This window comes from Bos taurus, chromosome Y, assembly GCF_002263795.3.
Source record: "Bos taurus isolate L1 Dominette 01449 registration number 42190680 breed Hereford chromosome Y, ARS-UCD2.0, whole genome shotgun sequence".
NCBI lineage: Eukaryota > Metazoa > Chordata > Mammalia > Artiodactyla > Bovidae > Bos > Bos taurus.
In genome coordinates, this window is record NC_082638.1 from 33,936,771 (window position 1) to 33,957,788 (window position 21,018).

A 21,018-nucleotide genomic window follows, 5' to 3' on the forward strand; every position below is an offset into this window, starting at 1 on the left:
TGTTTGTAAAACATGGCTCCCGGGGTGAAGAGTGTGGGTGTGCAAGAGTGTGGATGATCCACCTGTGGGATCCGCACCCATCTCCCCTGTCTTCTGCAGGGTATAGGGCAGGTCATTCAACTCCTGTCGACTGATTCTTGGGCTTCAAACGGGGAGAACCCTGCCACAGGCTGGACACTAGGAGCCTTAACTTTCTCAGCTGATTGTCAGGCCAAAACTGCCTAGAATCGAACAGGATTGTTGAGGAGTGGTGGTTTGAGACCTGCACAGTTAATGATTGATTATGGAATTCTTGGTTGCTGGTTCACCTTACTCTTTGTGCCAGCAGATCATCAGCAAAGATGTGTGGGATGATCCCCTGAAATAGTACCCTGGGGAGGAAGGTTCTTCCATGAGCGTAACTGACAGAAACATATGTGGAGAAGAGGTGTGGAGGTGGGCCCTGAAGGGAGAGTCGTGTAGTATCTAGGACACTGTCCTTTCCCATCGGGATGCTCAGACTCATGCAAGCTGGCTGTGGAGCCTGAATTTGGGTCGGACATGTGCAGGTGACCTCCTGAGACTGTGGATTTGGGGGTTCGGTGTGTCCATGAGTGAAGCAAGTGTACCTCAAATTAGCTGTGGTTGCAGTGCCAAAGTCCAGGTGATACAATTAGAGGGAGGGTGAATTAAGTATCTTTTTTCAGAATCATTGTTCCACAGGTCCTGCCATCCCCTGGCTCCTGTTACTCACTGAGTTTGAGATTGCTTGGGCACTTCACTCCTTCCTCTTACCCTGGGAAGGCATATCATTGAAAGGGTGTCCACTCCAGGCTCCCAGTGCACCTCTGTGCTGACTTTGGGATCTTCTGTGAATTTCCACATTCACCACTCGGCATCTCACCACCACCATACACGCTGCACTGGAAGCAGCTTCAAGCTGCCTTGGGAAAATATGGAAGAGTTCGTATAGCCAGATTAGAATGGCTTTGTTATGGTATGGTCCTTGTGGTGCTGAACTCTCTGAAGTGCCTCTGTTTTGCTGATCTAGGGCCCTGGATCCAAAAGCCTGGTGTGGAGAAGTTGATGGAGAAGCTATGATGTGAGTTGGGACCAGACATGGGATTTAGTCAATGCAGAGCTGTGGCTCCTTGTCCCTTTGGAGGAAGAGGTATGCATTCACTCCAGCCATGGAGCCAAGGCAGAAGGAACACTGTCTCAGAGTGTCTTTACCTAGCCCAGGGACATCTCAAGGAAGCCAACCATTTAAATGCCTGTGTTTGGTGAGAGGGCCCTGCAAGCATCAAGCAGGCCCTGTGTTATCATTGACTGCAGTTGGAGAAGCACAGATAGTTAAGAGAATGGGACCTGGTGCCTGTGGACCTCCTGTTGAGTGATCAAAAGGGGAATTGGATTCATTCCATCCCCTTTCCCATTTGGCTAGCCTTTAGCCACAGTGAAGTAGCCATATCTGTCTCAGTCACAGTAATAAAGCCAGTTAAGATTCCCAAGTTAAAAAGCCTTGACATCCAGTTTGATTTGCACTGGACCCATAGTTTTAACTGAAAAGGATCAAACACAGGGAATCTGTTCAGTTTATGAATTGGGCTAAATTTAGTTCTCTTACCCTTAAGCTACAATGGAGTTGTGTGAGAATAGTAAATGTAGTGGATACAAAGGGTCCTGGGTGATTAAACCCTCTATAGAACTTTTCCTTACCTTTTCCAGTTACATGTATCTTACCCTAGTTGAACATGTGAAGATTTCAGTTTTGTATCTTATCTTGCCTTGAACACGAATGTATTGCACCAGGGAAGGCCTTTGACTGTGAGGGTCACAACAAATTGTGGAAAATTCTTAAGGAGATAAGAATACCAGACTACTGTCCCTGTTTCCACGGAAGGCTGGAGGCAAGTCAAGACACAGGAGTTGGAATTGGACAAAGAACAATGAACTGGTACAAAATAGGGAAGGAAATGCTGTGCTATGCTAAGTCACTTCAGTCGTGTCCGACTCTATGTGACCCCATAGACGGCAGCCCACCAGGCTTCCCCTTCCCTGGGATTCTCCAGGCAAGAACACTGGAGTGGGTTGCCACTTCCTTCTCCAGGAAATGGAGAAGGAAATACATCAAGGCTATATATTTTCATCCAGCTTATTTGACTTATGTGCAGAGTACTTCATGGAAAGTAACTTGCTGAAAGAATCTGAAGTGGGAAACAAAATTACTGTGAGAAGTATGAATAACCTTAGTTTTAAGATGACAACATATAAATGGCTGAAAAACACTAGGAACTAAAGGTGAAAGGAGAAATTGAAAAAGCTGAATTAAAACTCAATACAAAAACAGACACAAAACATAAGATCATGGAATTTGGCCCCATCATTTTGAGATATTTTAATGAGATACAATTGAATTAGTGACAGGTTTCACTTTCTTGATCTCTGATATGACTGCGTGATGTGACTGAAGCCATGAAACAAAAAGGCACTTGCCCATTGGATGAAAAGCTATGACCAATCTCAAAACCATATTACAAAGCTGAGAGATTATTGAAAAAGGCCTGAATGGTCAAAGTTGATTTTCAGGAGTAATGTATGGAGGAGTGAGCAGGAACACAAGAACTGACTGCCAAAATATAGATGCTTTACAACAGGAGGGCTAGAGAAGACATGCTGAGAATGGAGTTCAAACTAATAAAGTGTGAAGGAAATGATTTCAGATTATTCTCAGAAGGACTGATGCTGCACATGAAGAGCCAATATATCAGCCTCTTGAAGCCAAGAGCAAAATCACTGGGAAGAAACTGATGCTGGGAAAGATTGAGCACAGGAGAAGAAGGAAACGACAGAGGGTGAGATGGCTGAAAAGCATTGTTGACTCAAAGGTCATGGGTTCGAATACAACTCTGAGAGATTTGAATGGCAGGTGAGCCCTGGGTTCTTGCTGTACATGGAGTCACAAGAGTCTGACAAGTCTGAGTGACTGAACAACATCAAAAAGTTAGAACTGGCAATGCTTGGGACATGGTTCAGATTGCATGTTAAGTCTGTCATTGTAATTGGAATGATAAGTGAGATTTGGGACATTTAGAAAGAACACAGCTCTTGTCAGTTTCCTTGTTTTCCTCCCTCATATTGTACTTCCCACAATGTCTTTTTAAAGCTTCCCAGAGAAGGAGAACACCGGCGGTGTCATATGATATCCTGAGATGGACACCTTATCCCACCTGCCACTTGGATCTATAAGCTTGGCCTTAGGCAGAAGCAGACATTGTCTGTAAATACCTGGTAGAGCTGTCCATCTTCTGATGTGTTAACAGGAATGGTATGTGATCTTAAGGGTTATCTCTAAGTTAAGCACACTTATAGCTTCTCAATCAACCTCTCTTATCCTGGGAGAAGCATCTTTGAGTTGTTTATCCTAGTTGCCCTTAGGAATGCTTACAAGGGGTTCCATTACTGAGCATGGAAGTATGTAGGAGACTGGATCCATTTTTGACTTTTACGCTTGGCTTCTGTGTAAATAGACCATTCCTCTTAATGTCAGTTTTTGACTTCAGATAAAGGTTGAGGATTGTGGAAATGTGTGAATGCGTGTGAATGTCCCATAAAACTGAGGACATGGAGTACACAGTTTTCCTCTTTGAATCAGATCTCAAGGCTTCTGGCTTAATAGATTTGTACTATCGGTGCATCTCAAATATTCATAAAATGTTTATATGATGACTGCCACACAGATTTGAAGCTGGAACTCCTGTATTGTCATCATCTTAGTAGTGTAGTTGGGCTTGGACATTTAAGGTATTATGTAAGAAGTATGTGGGCTATGTTATAACTTCCTTCTATTTTAACTGTCTGTCAGATACTCTTGGGAAGGGGGAAATCAATGTCGACCATGTGGGAATAGAATTATAGATTTCATCCTTAGGTTCTTTGATGCCTAAGAGTATTCTTTGTTATTGGTGAGTGTCCAGCCTCCTGTAGGAAGGTAGTATCCTATTATAGGAAGGCCTGGTTGAAACTTCAGGCATCTACTGAGCCTTCTCTGGTACTGCCATATTAGCAGGTTTGTGTTTTGTTATTGCCAGACATAATAAACATCTAAGGTCCCATTAAATTTTTGCTAGGTGATTGGGAGAGTACCATAGTTTGTACAAAAGTTAGGATGGAGTAGCTTGGTTATTACTGAAATGCTTTCAACTTCTGAAACTCAGCCAGTTGTCTTGAGCTTTTTGACATTTATTATTATTATTATGTTTATTTTTTACTTTACAATATTGTATTGGTTTTGCCATACATCAACATGCGTCTGCCAAGGGTGTACATGTGTTCCCCATCCTGAACCCTCCTTCTAGTTCCCTCCCCATACCATCCCAGTGGTCATCCCAGTGCACCAGCCCCAAGCTTCCTGTATCCTGCATCAAACCTAGACTGGCAATTCATTTCTTATATGATATTATACATGTTTCAATTTGAATCCATTCTAATGAGGTGGATGAAACTGGAGCCTATTATACAGAGTGAATTAAGCCAGAAAGAAGGACACCAACACAGTATGCTTCTAAGTCACTTCAGTCATGTCCGACTCTGTGTGACCCCATAGACAGCAGCCCACCAGGCTCCGCCATCCCTGAGATTCTTCAGGCAAGAATCCTGGAGTGGATTGCCATTTCCTTCTCCAATGCATGAAGGTGAAAAGTGAAAGTGAAGTCTCTCCATCGTGTCTAATTCTTAGCGATCCCACAGACTACAGCCTACCAGGCTCCTCCGTCCATGGGATTTTCCAGGCAAGAGTACTGGAGTGGGGTGCCATTGCCTTCTCCACAGTATACTAAGGCATATATATGGAATTTAGAAAGATGGTAATGACAACCCTGTATGTGAGACAGGAAAAGAGACACAAATGTATAGAACAGTCTTTTGGACTCTGTGGGAGAGGGAGGGGAGGGATGATTTGAGTGGGCATTTTAATTTGTGCCTCTTTATATTTTTGAATTAGCCATTTCTTCAGCCGAAATCTCTAACATAAAAGTCCAAAGGAGAACCTAGACATACACTCACAAACACATTTTTAATCTGATGTGCACACACACACACACAAGCACAGTCTCAGTCTTATATACTCAAAACACAATTATGAAAGGAAAATAAAACCAAAGGACTCACAGAAGGAAACCTACGAACTGCACAGAGTTCTCTGATATTTGTTTTTAGGCTTAAGGTTGGAAGTTATTTTGTAGTTGAATGATTTCAGTCTAGTGACATTTTAAGTCAGAATGCTTTGCTATACATAACGTTGTTCTGGATCCCATGGGATCTTAGAATATTTTGCATGTAAAACTTCTGTGATTTGCTAAAATGGAAATAATGCAGGGTAACAATGTGGAAGTCATTTTGACCTCGTTAGGCCCTGCAGTTACAATTTTGCTTGTTATATTTTAAGCATCCAATTTCATCCTCTAACCTTCTCCATCCAATATTTCTACTTTTTGCCTCAATTTGCCGTATGTACCTCACTTACATTTTTGTTTTTACTTTTACAATTTTCAGTTCAGTTCAGTTCAGTTAAGTCTCTCAGTCATGTCCGATTCTGCAACCCCATAAATCGCAGCAGGCCAGGACTCCCTGTCCATCACCAACTTCCAGAACTCATTCAAACTCACATCCATCGAGTTGGTGATGCCATCCAGCCATCTCATCCTCTGTCGTTCCCTTTTCCTCCTGCCCTAAATCCCTCCCAGCATCAGAGTCTTTTCCAATGAGTCAACCCTTCCCATGAGGTGGCTAAAGTACTGGAGTTTCAGCGTTAGCATCATTCCTTCCAAAGAACACACAGGGCTGATCTCTTTTAGGATGGACTGGTTGGATCTCCTTGCAGTCCAAGGGACTCTCAAGAGTCTTCTCCAACACCACAGTTCAAAAACATCAATTCTTTGGCTCTCAGCTTTCTTCACAGTCCAGCTCTCATTTCCATACATGGCCACTGGAAAAACCATAGCCTTGACTAGATGGACTTTTGTTGGCAAAGTAATGTCTCTATTTTTCAATATGCTCTCTGGGTTGGTCCAAACTTTCCTTCCAAAGAGTAAGTGTCCTTTAATTTCATGACTGCAGTCACCATCTGCAGTGATTTTGGAGCCCCCAAAAATAAAGTCTGACACTGTTTCCACTGAAATCGTTTCCATTGTTTTACAATGAAAGTCTGAATCTGTTTCCATTGTTTTACAATTTTAGGCACCAATTATAAGGTAAATGCATAAAGGAAAGAAAATTTGAATTCATGTACAATGTTTCCCTAATGTATTGAGCTATTTTCTTTATTCTTTTGAGAATTAAAGGCACCAATATGTTGAAGCCATCTGGGAATTGATCATCAAGGTAAAGGATCATTTACCAGGCTTCTTTTGATCAGACAATTGAAGTACAGTTTACTAATATGCTCTCATGAAGGAACAAAAACAGCAGCTTTTCAACATGATATGTTGAATATCCTTATCCATGCCTCTTCCAAGTTATGACAGAGGATGACATGAATTAATCCTGTTCTTTTTGAGAAGGACCTGCCACTCAAAGCAGAGCATGAAAAGAAGATAAAAGGGACTGAGAAGGATTAGTCAGTACAAGGCAATGAAATGGAAGATGGAATTGCCTTTAAGGTGATATTGTACAAAGCATGCAAATTTGACTACATAGTAAGACACCTGAAATTTAAAACAAGGCTATTGGACTTTGGTCTTGAAATGATTACTAAGGACACCAATTTCAATACCTCTTACAATGGCTCCAAAATGCTCACCTCTCTAAAGCATAGTATTCTCTCTTACATTTAGCAAAACATTTCAGTGAAAGAAAAAGAGTGTGATTTTTCTACCACTCCCTTAACTACACAGATATTCGACAGATTTCACTGTCCGTTAGCTGCAAGAATGAGAACGTTGAACTTAGCTTGGTGTTGTCCTATGGGGGTTACCATACCAAAACAGGGACATGACTTGATGTTCCCACTGCCATCTGAAGGAATGACCACAAATTTGAGATTGCCAATATTTCTAGGTAGTCTTCATGACAGTGTGGATAGTCCAACAAGCAGGGACTCTGTTCAGAGTATTTCAAACTGAAATATATTTAGGATCCACCATTGATTTTGATCCTTGCTTACTCCATGACTTTTCTAGATTATTAAAATAAATGATTCCTTTTCTTCTTCTCCTCCCACCCCTTTGGATACATGTCTCTGTAACTACTACTGCATTTTAGGGAACTGTGGCCTGAAACAACATGCTTAGAATGGGTTATTGTAGACTGTAAATTTCATAAAAGCAGCAATCATTTTATAATTTGAATTCCCACATTTAACATTCATGTAAATACAATAAATAGGTATCAACTTGTAATAATTTCTCAGCAAATAGGAAAGGTGAATTATGATAAGTGCACGTTATAGGATGCTGTTAAGTAATGTGTAGAGCATTGATTGGTTATTACATTTCTTTATTGATAATTTAGTAAGTGCTTAAAATGTGTCATTTGCAGGCTCTAAGTTTCACCTGATGTGAAAGATACATTAAAAAATGAGAGTAGACATAAAACACATTGAAGACATGATATCTGCGCTCACCTTGGTAGGAGGGCAAACAGAAGTTCCTTCCAACCCCAAGAAAGAATTGAGGCAAAAATCTGAGAAGGGTCTTAGCATGACTGAAAATAGTTTGTGTGATTGTAGCTCCAGAAGAGAAAGATAATGAAATTACTAAGGAAAATATATCATGTCTTCAAAGAACTTGTTGACCATGCTGATGTGCTGCAAACACCATCAGGAATGTATCTGTCTCTGTGGGGACAGATAAGCAACATTGAAACATGTCTTAGGAAATATAGAGTGGATCTTGGTGTCAGGAAATAAAGGCATGCCTTAAGGACAGTAGAGCAGAAATAACCCTACAGCATACCACCTGTAAACTATATATCTTGTGCTTACCATGGGACAATCACTGATTATGTCATGTTATCTTTGGTACACAGTCATGGTATAATGGTGATCATGATTTTGGACATGCTACACTGTCTATATTTCAAGGATGAAATGACTTTCTATAATGAAGAAAATCTGCTGTCTAACCTTTTAAGACTCTACCAGTAACTAATAGAATATAAGGTAACTGTGAACACACTAAGGTACATCCTGTGTATTTCCATTTTTCTGATTTTATTTGCATCTCTTCCTTCACCCATGCCATCCTAATTGAGCCACCCATTCATTTCAGCAGGGATGATTTCAGAAATCACTTTACATCCATTATCTATTTTCCCTTGGGTCTCTCTCTCTTTTTTTTTTTTTTTTGCTTACAAACATTAGATCAGGTGTCATTTACCTAGGATGCATAACAAATTTTGTCTTGAACTGTAGAGTTTATAAAACCGTGCAGTAAAATAGCCAGCCATTTGAACTAAAGCATAATTTTACGCTTCATTGTTTGAAAATAGAAAATGAAACTATGAAGATGAATATGTAAATTTATTGTTGAAATGCAAGAATTTTAGGTATTTGTTGACATCTCCCAATATAAAGTTCAATCTTCTTTAGGCTCCATAATCTGACACTTATTTGATAGGTCAGTTTTAATTAGCATAGTTTTCATCTGATGATGATTGTTGATCAGTTGACTTGAAAGAGAGGAGGCAGATGTATAAGTGATCATTGACATTGAGGACCATGAGTTGCCTGTCTCTTGCAGGATAGGAAAAGGGCTGTCATGTGGTGACATATTGCTATATGTGACTGGAAATTTAGAAGATTCCACCATCAGTCTGGAATAACTGCTTTGTAATGGAGACACAATGTGGTTTTGAGAAGTAGATGTAGTTGTAGTAGCGAAGTCCTCAACGTGGCCATTTACCTGAGTGTAGCTGCTATGTGAGTGCCAATTAAAAATGCTCAGTGTTTTAAAAACAGCAGGTTGATCTACTACAATCTGGTCTGTTTGTCTAAGTGATATTGGTGATGGGGAAGGTAAGTCACATGGACTTACAGCGCTTGTATTAGCAAATATCTGGCTGCTATGAGGCTTTGGTATGTATGGCACATTTAAAGTTCTGGAGGCTGAAAATGCACTCTCTCCACGCGTTTCTCGAAGAAAGTCAGAGTTATGATCATCTTTGTTGACCCTTGCGTTAACATACGTCTTGTTATCTTGAACTAATTAAGATATTAGAGACACATTGTTAATTCCAAGTCTTCTTTGCATTCTTACTAAAAGTTGGGGATGGCCTGTTTGGAATTTGATTTATAGTAGGTTTGTAACTAAAATCAAAGAAAAACTTATTTAGTTTCTTTATAAACCAAGGTAAAACTGACAATCAAAGCTAAGCTATAAAAAATTATTCCTTTAATGACACCAATTAAATAGCATCAAATAAAACACCTCCATTAGTAGTTTTAACAGGCAATATGTTAAAAGCAATTATGCTCAACTAAAAATATGTTGTATATATACAGTAAATACCACTTTAAGTGGCTTCAGGACTTGTATCTGGTTTAATATTGCTAGGAAAGTTTTTTAAACATCCAATATTTTAACCTCCAGCTGTTCCCAACTTCAAAACAAAACTTTTTTTAAAAAATTTACTATCTCAATTTCTTTCTTTCTTTTTTTTTTACATTTCACGTGTTTCAATGCCATTCTCCCAAAACTTACCACCCTCTCCCTCTCCCACAGAGTCCATAAGACTGCTTCATACATCAGTGTCTCTTTTGCTGTCTCGTATACAGGGTTATCATTACCATCTTTCTAAATTCCATATATATGCGTTAGTATACTGTATTTATGTTTTTCCTTCTGGCTTACTTCACTCTGTATAATAGGCTCCAGTTTCATCCACCTCATTAGAACTGACTCAGATGTATTCTTTTTAATGGCTGAGTAATACTCCATTGTGTATATGTACCACAGCTTTCTTTTTTTTTTTTTTTTTTTTTTTGCGTTGTTATTAGTAAGTTTTATCTAACTAATTTACACATTTTATTTTTTTTATTTTTTTTTCCCTAATTTTATTTTATTTTTAAACTTTACATAATTGTATTAGTTTTGCCAAATATCAAAATGAATCCGCCACAGGTATACATGTGCTCCCCATCCCGAACCCTCCTCCCTCCTCCCTCAGCTTTCTTATCCATTCCTCTGCTGATGGACATCTAGGTTGCTTCCATGTCCTGGCTATTAGAAACAGTGCTGAGACGAACATTGGGGTACACGTGTCTCTTTCCCTTCTGGTTTCCTCAGTGTGTATGCCAAGCAATGGGATTGCTGGATCATAAGGCAGTTCTATTTCCAGTTTTTTAAGGAATCTCCACACTGTTCTCCATAGTGGCTGTACTAGTTTGCATTCCCACCAACAGTGTAAGAGGATTCCCTTTTCTCCACACCCTCTCCAGCATTTATTATTTGTAGACTTTTGGATCGCAGCCATTCTGACTGGCGTGAAATGGTACCTCATAGTGGTTTTGATTTGCAATTCTCTGATAAGGAGTGATGTTGAGCATCTTTTCATGTGTTTCTTAGCCATCTGTATGTCTTCTTTGGAAATGTCTATTTAGATCTTTGGCCCATTTTTTGATTGGGTCATTTATTTTTCTGGAGTTGAGCTGGAGGAGTTGCTTGTATATTTTTGAGATTAGTTGTTTGTCGGTTACTACATTTGCTATTATTTTCTCCCATTCTGAAGGCTGTCTTTTCACCTTGCTAATAGTTTCCTTTGATGTGCAGAAGCTTTTAAGTTTAATTAGGTCCCATTTGTTTATTTTTGCTTTTATTTCCAATATTCTGGGAGGTGGGTCATAGAGGATCCTGCTGTGATGTATGTCAGAGAGTGTTTGCCTATGTTCTCCTCTAGGAGTTTTATAGTTTCTGGTCTTACGTTGAGATCTTTAATCCATTTTGAGTTTATTTTTGTATATGGTGTTAGAAAGTGTTCTAGTTTCATTCTTTTACAAGTGGTTGATCAGATTTCTCAGCACCACTTGTTAAAGAGATTGTCTTTAATCCACTGTATATTCTTGCCTCCTTTGTCAAAGATAAGCTGTCCATATGTGCATGGATTTATCTCTGGGCTTTCTATTTTGTTCCATTGATCTATATTTCTGTCTTTGTGCCAGTACCATACTGTCTTGATAACTGTGGCTTTGTAGTAGAGCCTGAAGTCAGGTAGGTTGATTCCTCCAGTTCCATTTTTCTTTCTCAAGATCGCTTTGGCTATTCGAGGTTTTTTGTATTTCCATACAAATTGTGAAATTATTTGTTCTAGCTCTGTGAAGAATACTGTTGGTAGCTTGATAGGGATTGCATTGAATCTATAAATTGCTTTGGGTAGTATACTCATTTTCACTATATTGATTCTTCCAATCCATGAACATGGTATATATCTCCATCTATTAGTGTCCTCTTTGATTTCTTTCACCAGTGTTTTATAGTTTTCTATATATAGGTCTTTAGTTTCTTTAGGTAGATATATTCCTAAGTATTTTATTCTTTTCGTTGCAATGGTGAATGGAATTGTTTCCTTAATTTCTCTTTCTGTTTTCTCATTATTAGTGTATAGGAATGCAAAGGATTTCTGTGTGTTGATTTTATATCCTGCAACTTTACTATAATCATTGATTAGTTCTAGTAATTTTCTGGTGGAGTCTTTAGGGTTTTCTATGTAGAGGATCATGTCATCTGCAAATAGTGAGAGTTTTACTTCTTCTTTTCCAATGTGGATTCCTTTTATTTCTTTTTCTGCTCTGATTGCTGTGGCCAAAACTTCCAAAACTATGTTGAATAGTAATGGTGAAAGAGGGCACCCTTGTCTTTTTCCTGACTTTAGAGGAAATGCTTTCAATTTTTCACCATTGAGGATAATGTTCGCTGTGGGTTTGTCATATATAGCTTTTATTATGTTGAGGTATGTTCCTTCTATTCCTGCTTTCTGGAGAGTTTTTATCATAAATGGGTATTGAATTTTGTCAAAGGCTTTCTCTGCATCTATTGAGATAATCATATGGTTTTTGTTTTTCAATTTGTTAATGTGGTGTATTACATTGATTGATTTGCGGATATTGAAGATTCCTTGCATCCCTGGGATAAAGCCCACTTGGTCATGGTGTATGAACTTTTTAATGTGTTGTTGGATTCTGATTGCTAGAATTTTGTTAAGGATTTTTGCATCTATGTTCATCAGTGATATTGGCCTGTAGTTTTCTTTTTTTGTGGCATCTTTGTCAGGTTTTGGTATTAGGGTGATGGTAGCCTCATAGAATGAGTTTGGAAGTTTACCTTCCTCTGCAATTTTCTGGAAGAGTTTGAGCAGGATAGGTGTTAGCTCTTCTCTAAATTTTTGGTAGAATTCAGCTGTGAAGCCGTCTGGACCTGGGCTTTTGTTTGCTGGAAGATTTTTGATTACGGTTTCAATTTCCATGCTTGTGATGGGTCTGTTAAGGTTTTCTATTTCTTCCTGGTCGAGTTTTGGAAAGTTGTACTTTTCTAAGAATTTGTCCATTTCTTCCTCGTTGTCCATTTTATTGGCATATAATTGTTGATAATAGTCTCTTATGATCCTTTGTATTTCTGTGTTGTCTGTTGTGATCTCTCCATTTTCATTTCTAATTTTATTGATTTGATTTTTCTCCCTTTGTTTCTTGATGAGTCTGGCTAATGGTTTGTCAATTTTATTTATCCTTTCATAGAACCAGCTTTTGGCTTTGTTGATTTTTGCTATGGTCTCTTTTGTTTCTTTTGCATTTATTTCTGCTCTAATTTTTAAGATTTCTTTCCTTCTACTAACCCTGAGGTTCTTCATTTCTTCCTTTTCTAGTTGCTTTAGGTGTAGAGTTAGGTTATTTATTTGACTTTTTTCTTGTTTCTTGAGGTGTGCCTGTATTGCTATGAACTTTCCCCTTAGGACTGCTTTTACCGTGTCCCACAGGTTTTGGGTTGTTGTGTTTTCATTTTCATTCGTTTCTATGCAAATTTTGATTTCTTTTTTGATTTCTTCTGTGATTTGTTGGTTATTCAGCAGCGTGTTGTTCAGCCTCCATATGTTGGAATTTTTAATAGTTTTTCTCCTGTAATTGAGATCTAATCTTACTGCAGTGTGGTCAGAAAAGATGCTTGGAATGATTTCTATTTTTTTGAATTAACCAAGGCTAGCTTTATGGCCCAGGATGTGATCTATCCTGTAGAAGGTTCCATGTGCACTTGAGAAAAAGGTGAAATTCATTGTTTTGGGATGAAATGTCCTATAGGTATCAATTAGGTCTAACTGGTCTATTGTATCGTTTAAAGTTTGTGTTTCCTTGTTAATTTTCTGTTTAGTTGATCTATCCATAGGTGTGAGTGGGGTATTAAAGTCTCCCACTATTATTGTGTTATTGTTAATTTCTCCTTTCATACTTGTTAGCATTTGTCTTACATACTGCGGTGCTCCCGTGTTGGGTGCATATATATTTATAATTGTTGTATCTCCTTCTTGGATTGATCCTTTGATCATTATGTAGTGACCTTCTTTGTCTCTTTTCACAGCCTTTGTTTTAAAGTCTATTTTATCTGATATGAGTATTGCTACTCCTGCTTTCTTTTGGTCCCTATTTGCATGGAAAATCTTTTTCCAGCCCTTCACTTTCAGTCTGTATGTGTCCCCTGTTTTGAGGTGGGTCTCCTGTAGACAACATATGTAGGGGTCTTGTTTTTGTATCCATTCAGCCAGTCTTTGTCTTTTGGTTGGGGCATTCAACCCATTTACGTTTAAGGTAATTACTGATAAGTATGGTCCTGTTGCCATTTACTTTATTGTTTGGGGTTCGAATTTATACACCATTTTTGTGTTTCCTGTCTAGAGAATATCCTTTAGTATTTGTTGTAGAGATGGTTTGGTGGTGCAGAATTCTCTCAGCTTTTGCTTGTCTGAGAAGCTTTTGATTTCTCCTTCATACTTGAATGAAATCCTTGCTGGGTACAATAATCTGGGCTGTAGGTTATTTTCTTTCATCATTTTAAGTATGTCTTGCCATTCCCTCCTGGCTTGAAGAGTTTCTATTGAAAGATCAGCTGTTATCCTTATGGGATTTCCCTTGTGTGTTATTTGTTGTTTTTCCCTTGCTGCTTTTAATATTTGTTCTTTGTGTTTGATCTTTGTTAATTTGATTAATATGTGTCTTGGGGTGTTTTGCCTTGGGTTTATCCTGTTTGCAACTCTCTGGGTTTCTTGGACTTGGGTGATTATTTCCTTCCCCTGTTTAGGGAAGTTTTCAACTATTATCTCCTCAAGTATTTTCTCATGGTCTTTCTTTTTGTCTTCTTCTTCTGGAACCCCTATGATTTGAATGTTGTAGTGTTTAATATTGTCTTGGAGGTCTCTGAGATTGTCCTCATTTCTTTTAAGTCGTTTTTCTTTTATTCTCTCTGATTCATTTATTTCTACCATTCTATCTTCTAATTCACTAATCCTATCTTCTGCCTCTGTTATTCTACTATTTGTTGCCTCCAGAGTGTTTTTAATTTCATTTATTGCATTATTCATTATATATTGACTCTTTTTTATTTCTTCTAGGTCCTTGTTAAACCTTTGTTGCATCTTCTCAATCCTTGTCTCCAAGCTATTTATCTGTGATTCCACTTTAATTTCAAGATTTTGGATCAATTTCACTATCATTATTCGGAATTCTTTATCAGGTAGATTCCCTATCTCTTCCTCTTTTGTTTGGTTTGGTGGGCATTTATCCTGTTCCTTTATCTGCTGGCTATTCCTCTGTCTCTTCATCTTGTTTAAATTGCTGAGTTTGGGGTGTCCTTTCTGTATTCTGGCAGTTTGTGGAGTTCTCTTTATTGTGGCTTTTCCTCGCTGTGTGTGGGTTTGTACAGGTGGCTTGTCAAGGTTTCCTGGTTAGGGAAGCTTGTGTCGGTGTTCTGATGGGTGGAGCTGTATTTCTTCTCTTTGTTCAGTCGCGCTGTGGGGAGGGAGGGAGGGATGCTGCAAACAAATAACACTGGCGTGCGCTCGCAGTGCCTCAGCCACACTGGGTCTGCCCCCGCTCACGGCGCGTGTAGCCTCCCTGCCCACACTGCTCGGGCTCTAGGTTGTTCCTCCGGGAACAATCCGAGGCTGGCCCTGGGTTGCATGTACCTCCCTGGTCCAAGCCGCTCAGGTTCAGGCACTCGGGTAGTCCTCAGAGGCGCAGACTCAGTTGGGCCTGAGTTTTGTGCTCTTCCCAGGTTCAAGCAGCTCAAGTGATGAGGTGTTTGGCGAGCTCCAATGCTGCGACTTATCGCCTCCCGCCACTCGGTTATCTGGGCGTAAAACCAGCGCACCTTCTCAGGCAGATGTTAACCGTCCAGACCCCCAAGAAGTTTTAGTTAGCAAAGAAGCCTGCTTACAGTTTTATAGATAATGTCTCTCTGGGGCTGCGATTGCCCCCTTCTGGCTCTGGCTGCCTGTCACTGGAGGGGGAAGGTCTGCAGCCAGCTATCTCTGTTCAGTTCTTTGTTCCCTGCGCGGGCCTGGCGGTGTCTTAGGTTGGGGCTGGCTTTTCGCGTGGTAGATATCCCACAGTCTGGTTTGCTAGCCCAGATTATTTCGCTCAGATAGTGCTCAGGGTATTCAGGCCAGATTCTTACTCTAAGCGATGCAGCCCGCGCTGCGCCTCCCTGCCCAGCCCCCACTTGCTAATGGCGCGTGCAGGCGTCTGCGCTGCTTCTCCGCTGGGGGAGTTACCGTAGGACTCGCAATCTTCGAGTTTTAATTGTTTATTTGTTTTTTCTTCCTGTTATGTTGCCCTCTGTGCTTCCAAAGCTCGGCACAGATTCGGCAGTGAGAAGGTTTCCTGGTGTTTGGAAACTTCTCTCTTTTTAAGACTCCCTTCCCGGGACGGAACTCCGTCCCTCCCTCTTTTGTCTCTTTTTTTGTCTTTTATATTTTTTCCTACCTCCTTTCGAAGAGTTGGGTTGCTTTTCTGGGTGCCTGATGTCCTCTGCCGGCATTCAGAAGTTGTTTTGTGGAATTTACTCGACGTTTAAATGCTCTTTTGATGAATTTGTGGGGGAGAAAGTGTTCTCCCTGTCCTACTCCTCTGCCATCTTGGCTCCTCCTCCCTATCTCAATTTCAAATTCGTTTTAGCTACATATGTGAACATGCTTTCTAGGTCACATGATTTAATCTTATGTATTGCTAATAAGTGAAATTTTTGGAATACCTTGCTCAAAAGAGAGATGTTTTCTTCCAGAAAGTCCGCTTGTGAAGCAGATCTTTGAAAAGTTTGTTGCTTTTTATTAAACCCATAAAGGTTAAGCTGTCAAACTAAACTTTTCATACTGTTGGTTTCAAATATTCTGAAAGGCTCCTTTCTTTTCAAGACCTTTTTAAAAAGTTCTTCACTGATCACTATACATACACCACTCTCATCCTACCTAATAGATTCCAGCTGATAATTTGCAACTATACTCCAAAGTTTTGTGGAAATGTGAAAGAAAATCATTCAGCTCATCTGTTTCAGAGACAGAATTTGTGTAGCATAGCCTTTTTATCACAAGATCCTCAGACAAAGCCTGAAAAGCATATTCTTCAGTCATAGATCTCAAAACTGAGTCCCTAGTAAGTGTATAATCATACAAAGAAGATCTAACGGAGGTTTCTGAACCCGTTGATTCATCCTTAGGAGTCCCATCTTGAATTTCTGAAGAAATATGTGCCATCTCAAAGAAAGTCTTTCTTCAGATATTTTTCTCATTTGTCTGATTTTACACACTGCAACTTCAAATGCTGCTTGGCTGGCCTACAGACCTCTCTAGACCATCACAGAGGTCCTCAAAGTCACCTAGCAATTGAAGGGTAACTGTGACATCACAAAGTCACTGGTCTTCGAGCAATTGAAGGATAATGTTCAACCAGTGCTTACTTCAGCATCAACTTAAAATACACACTGCTTACAGAAATACTAACCAAAGCCATGAAGGCTGCAAAACCTCATTCCTAAAGAATTTTTACACAGAAAAATCATATCAATAAATCTACTTGAAATCTGAACTAAAAGCGATTTATCATCCTTCTAGACACACATTCTTAATATTCATTACTGTTACCCATGCAAACTTGGATCTACTCGCTACTGTGAAGTAAAATCAATCAACTGACTGAGTTACAGTGAAAGCATGTGTTTATTGTAGGACTGAGCAAGGTTTCCTAGCAGTCTTTGGTGCTTCAAAGACCCAAATTCACAAATACTTTCAGGGGAAGGATTTTAATGACTGATCACACACCTGTGATCAGTTTTGGGGCATTGTACTAATGGCCTGTTACTGAGAATATTGGGAGTCAACATCATCGACCGTCTGCTTCCAACTACTCTGTGGTCTATGTACGTACATTTCAGCCTGGTTGGAGCTTTAACATCTCTAAAACTGTTCACAGTGTATTGCTCAGAATGTTATCTATGGCCTTTGAGGAGGAACTAAAGACCTTTCTGCTACGTCTGCTACATCACCTCAGTCGTGTCCGACTCTGTGTGACCCCATAGACGGCAGCCCACCAGGCTCCCCTGTCTCTGGGATTCTCCAGGGAAGAACACTGGAATGGGTTGCCATTTCCTTCTCCAATGCATGAAAGTTAAAAGTGAAAGTATCATTACTATCTTCTGTTGCTTGATTATTTTCCTTAATTTCTGGCTTTTCTAGCTTCTCTGATTAAAATTACTCTTGGAAAATGAGAAGGTCTACAGGCTTCCCAGCTCTGGAACTGTTTGAGTCAGCAACAACTTTGGCTATTTCCTGTTGACCTGGAGCATGGAGTTGGAAATAATTCTGAGATCTAAGGTTGGTATCAACATTTTCTGCAATGGAAACATATCTATTTTATATAGATATTTGTATATCTATATACATAAATATGCATATAAATAGGTATATCTGCTGTCACTTCAGACGTGTCCAACTCTGTGTGACCCCACAGACGGCAGCCCACCAGGCTCCTTTGTCCCAGGATTCTCCAGGCAAGAACATTCGAGTGGGTTGCTATGTCCTTCTCCAATGCATGAAAGTGAAAAGTGAAAGGGAAGTCACTCAGTTGTACTGATCTATTTGTGACACCATGGACTGCAGCCTACCAGGCTCCTCTATCCATGGGATTGGCCAGGCAAGAGTAATGGAGTGGGGTGCCGTCACCTTCTCATATATAAATAAATATATATATATATATATATATATATATATATATATATTTTTTTTTTCTATATGAGTATTTTTTCATTAAACCTGGGCAAACTTTTGAAAATTGGTAGGTATTTATTAAAAGGAGAGAGGGGAGTGGTATAAAAGAGTCCTTATATGTTAGATGTAGCCAATAAAACATATTTTGAAGTATTTCCACTTACATATATTCAATAACTGAGTAGAGTCTTGAGTCATTCTGCATTTGGGTTTTAATTTTTCCATGTTGTTATACCTAATGGGAATTAAAAGTCAATGTGATTTTTTTATACCCAAACTCATACACACATGGGTATGTATGTGGATATGTCAAAATAAAATTTTAGGCAACATTATTCAGGTGGCCAAACACTTTGCTTGCTCCCAAGATCTTAAATGAACTGTTTGGGAAGCCCAACATTGCTTAATAAATTACTGGCTGAATGCTTTAGATACTGTTGCTGAAAGGCTCTCCTTTAATCTAGTTCGTCTTCCACTATTGTTTCTGTAATAAGAGATGGCGTTCTTACATATGAGGAAACCTTGAGGCCATACAATTGTTACTCTCATTTGCTTAGAGATATTGTTTGAAGAAAGCTGTTGTTCTCCCCACATTGGATACAATTTTAAACATTCAAGTCTGTAATAACATAGGAACATGTTGGAACCACATGCACAATGGTCAACTAGCTGGATTTAGGATAACAGCTACCCACTTAATGGCTAAAAGAGATGCCAAGGGCATTGTGCATAGATCATAGACAGGCTCTTCTGACTAGCTGAACACTGAAATTATATGAGGTGTACATCAAAATTACTTCTCCATAATTCAGTATGTAAAGTTTTCTTTCATCACTTTCAACTTCTGGTAACAAATATTTCAATAGAAATCACTGATGATAAAAATTTATCTTGCTTCATGCCACAGGGGTTCAGCTTCCTGCCCCCATCCACATCATTTATCTTGTTCCTTGTCCTGCTTTGTATTTTTGAGGTAGCCACATTAGAGAAAATCTAACTAGATAACAAAAATAGTCTCAATATATTATGTTAATGGAAAAATATATTATAGGCTGTGTATTTTGCTATATTTTACCCAGTTGTCACAGAAGTATGGCACAAATGCTCTAACAGGCAACTTAAAACCAGCAGTATAATATATAATAAGTAACTATCATAGAATATTCTCAGAAAACAATTTCTTATTCAAAACATTGAGGGAAAACAAAGGTACGAGAATACAGTAATTCTCAGTGTTCATAGGAAAACATAGGGTAAACAGTACATTTGAATTCTCTGCTGCTGCTGCTAAGTTGCTTCACTTGTGTCTGACTCTGTGTGACCCCAGAGATGGCAACCCACTAGGCTCACCAATCCCTGGGATTATCCAGGCAAGAACACTGGAGTGGGTTGCCATTTCCTTCTCAGTATTACACAAAGTAAGATCATGACATCCGGTCCCACACTTTCATGGGAAATGGAAGTGGAAAAGACAGAAGCAGTGACAGATTAGCTCTTTTGGCTCTAAATTCACTGCAGATGGTGATGGAAGCTATAAAATTAGAAGACAATTTCTTCCTGGAAGAAAAGCTGTCACAAATTTAGAAAGCATGTTAAAAAGTGAAGACATGACTTGATTAATGGAGGCACTTTGAGTCACATCTATGGTCTTTCCAGTAGACATGTACAGATGTGAGAACACCAAACTGCTCTGCTAGGAATGACTTGTGTGTATCCATTGAATTGCAAGGACATAAATCCAGTCAAACATAAAGGAAATCAACTCTGAAGAAGAATTAGAATCACTGATGCTGAAGATGAGTCTTCAAAGCTTTGGCCACCTGAGCAAAGAAATGACTCAGTGGAAAAAAAAAAAAAAAACCCACTGATTCTTAGGAAACAATGAAATCAGGAGAAGACATGGGTGAGAACGAAGGAGAAGGTTGTATACCTTCACCCATTCAATGGATATGATTTCAGGCAGACCCTGGGTGATGCAGAGGGCAGAAAGCCCTTGTGTGCAGTCCAAGGGTTCACGGAGAGTAAGACATGGCTTTGTGACTGAATAACAACAAGATTTCAGTTAATAAAATGGATCTTCCAGGGTCATGGTGGAGGTCTCATAATGTTAGAGGAATAGGAGGCACAGTCCACTTTCTCCCCCACAAATCCATCAAAGGATCGACTGCACATGGACCACCTTCCAGAAATCAACTTGAACGATGTTGATGGTCCCTAGAAACCAAGAAATGAAAACCCATCTCTTAAAAAGGAGGTAGGACAAAATAAGCGATGGACATGAAGAAAAGGTTTTAGGGAACGAGACTCCCCTTGGAGAGGGAGTCGTAAAGGAGGAAAATTAAAACAAGATAGGAAACCCTCTCTCAAAAGTGTCAGTGGGAGGAAAAAGAAAAAAAAGAAAAAAACAGAACCAGGGGAAAAAGAACAAAAACACAGATTATGCCAATAAATGCAATTACTAGCCAAAAAGTCACTCAGATTCTTCTGTCCACAGTCATACATGAGGTCTGGGAGGAGACCTGTGGTGTATCAAACACAGTATTGTTAGAACCAGGATTTAGTGCCCTGAGGACAATCTGATGGATCTAATGTGACAAAGAACATAAACCATGGGAAAACTAGAGACAGCCATTTTAGAAAGGACTTTTCCTACAAGAAGGCTCTAAGTCCACATAGTGAACCATGGAACACTCACAGACCAGAAAACTAGAAAATACCAAAGAAGACCAAGCCAGCTTCCATTGAAGACCCTTTCTTCCATGGAGGTAGAGAGGAATGTATATGACTGCCAGAGGCAGAAGCAAA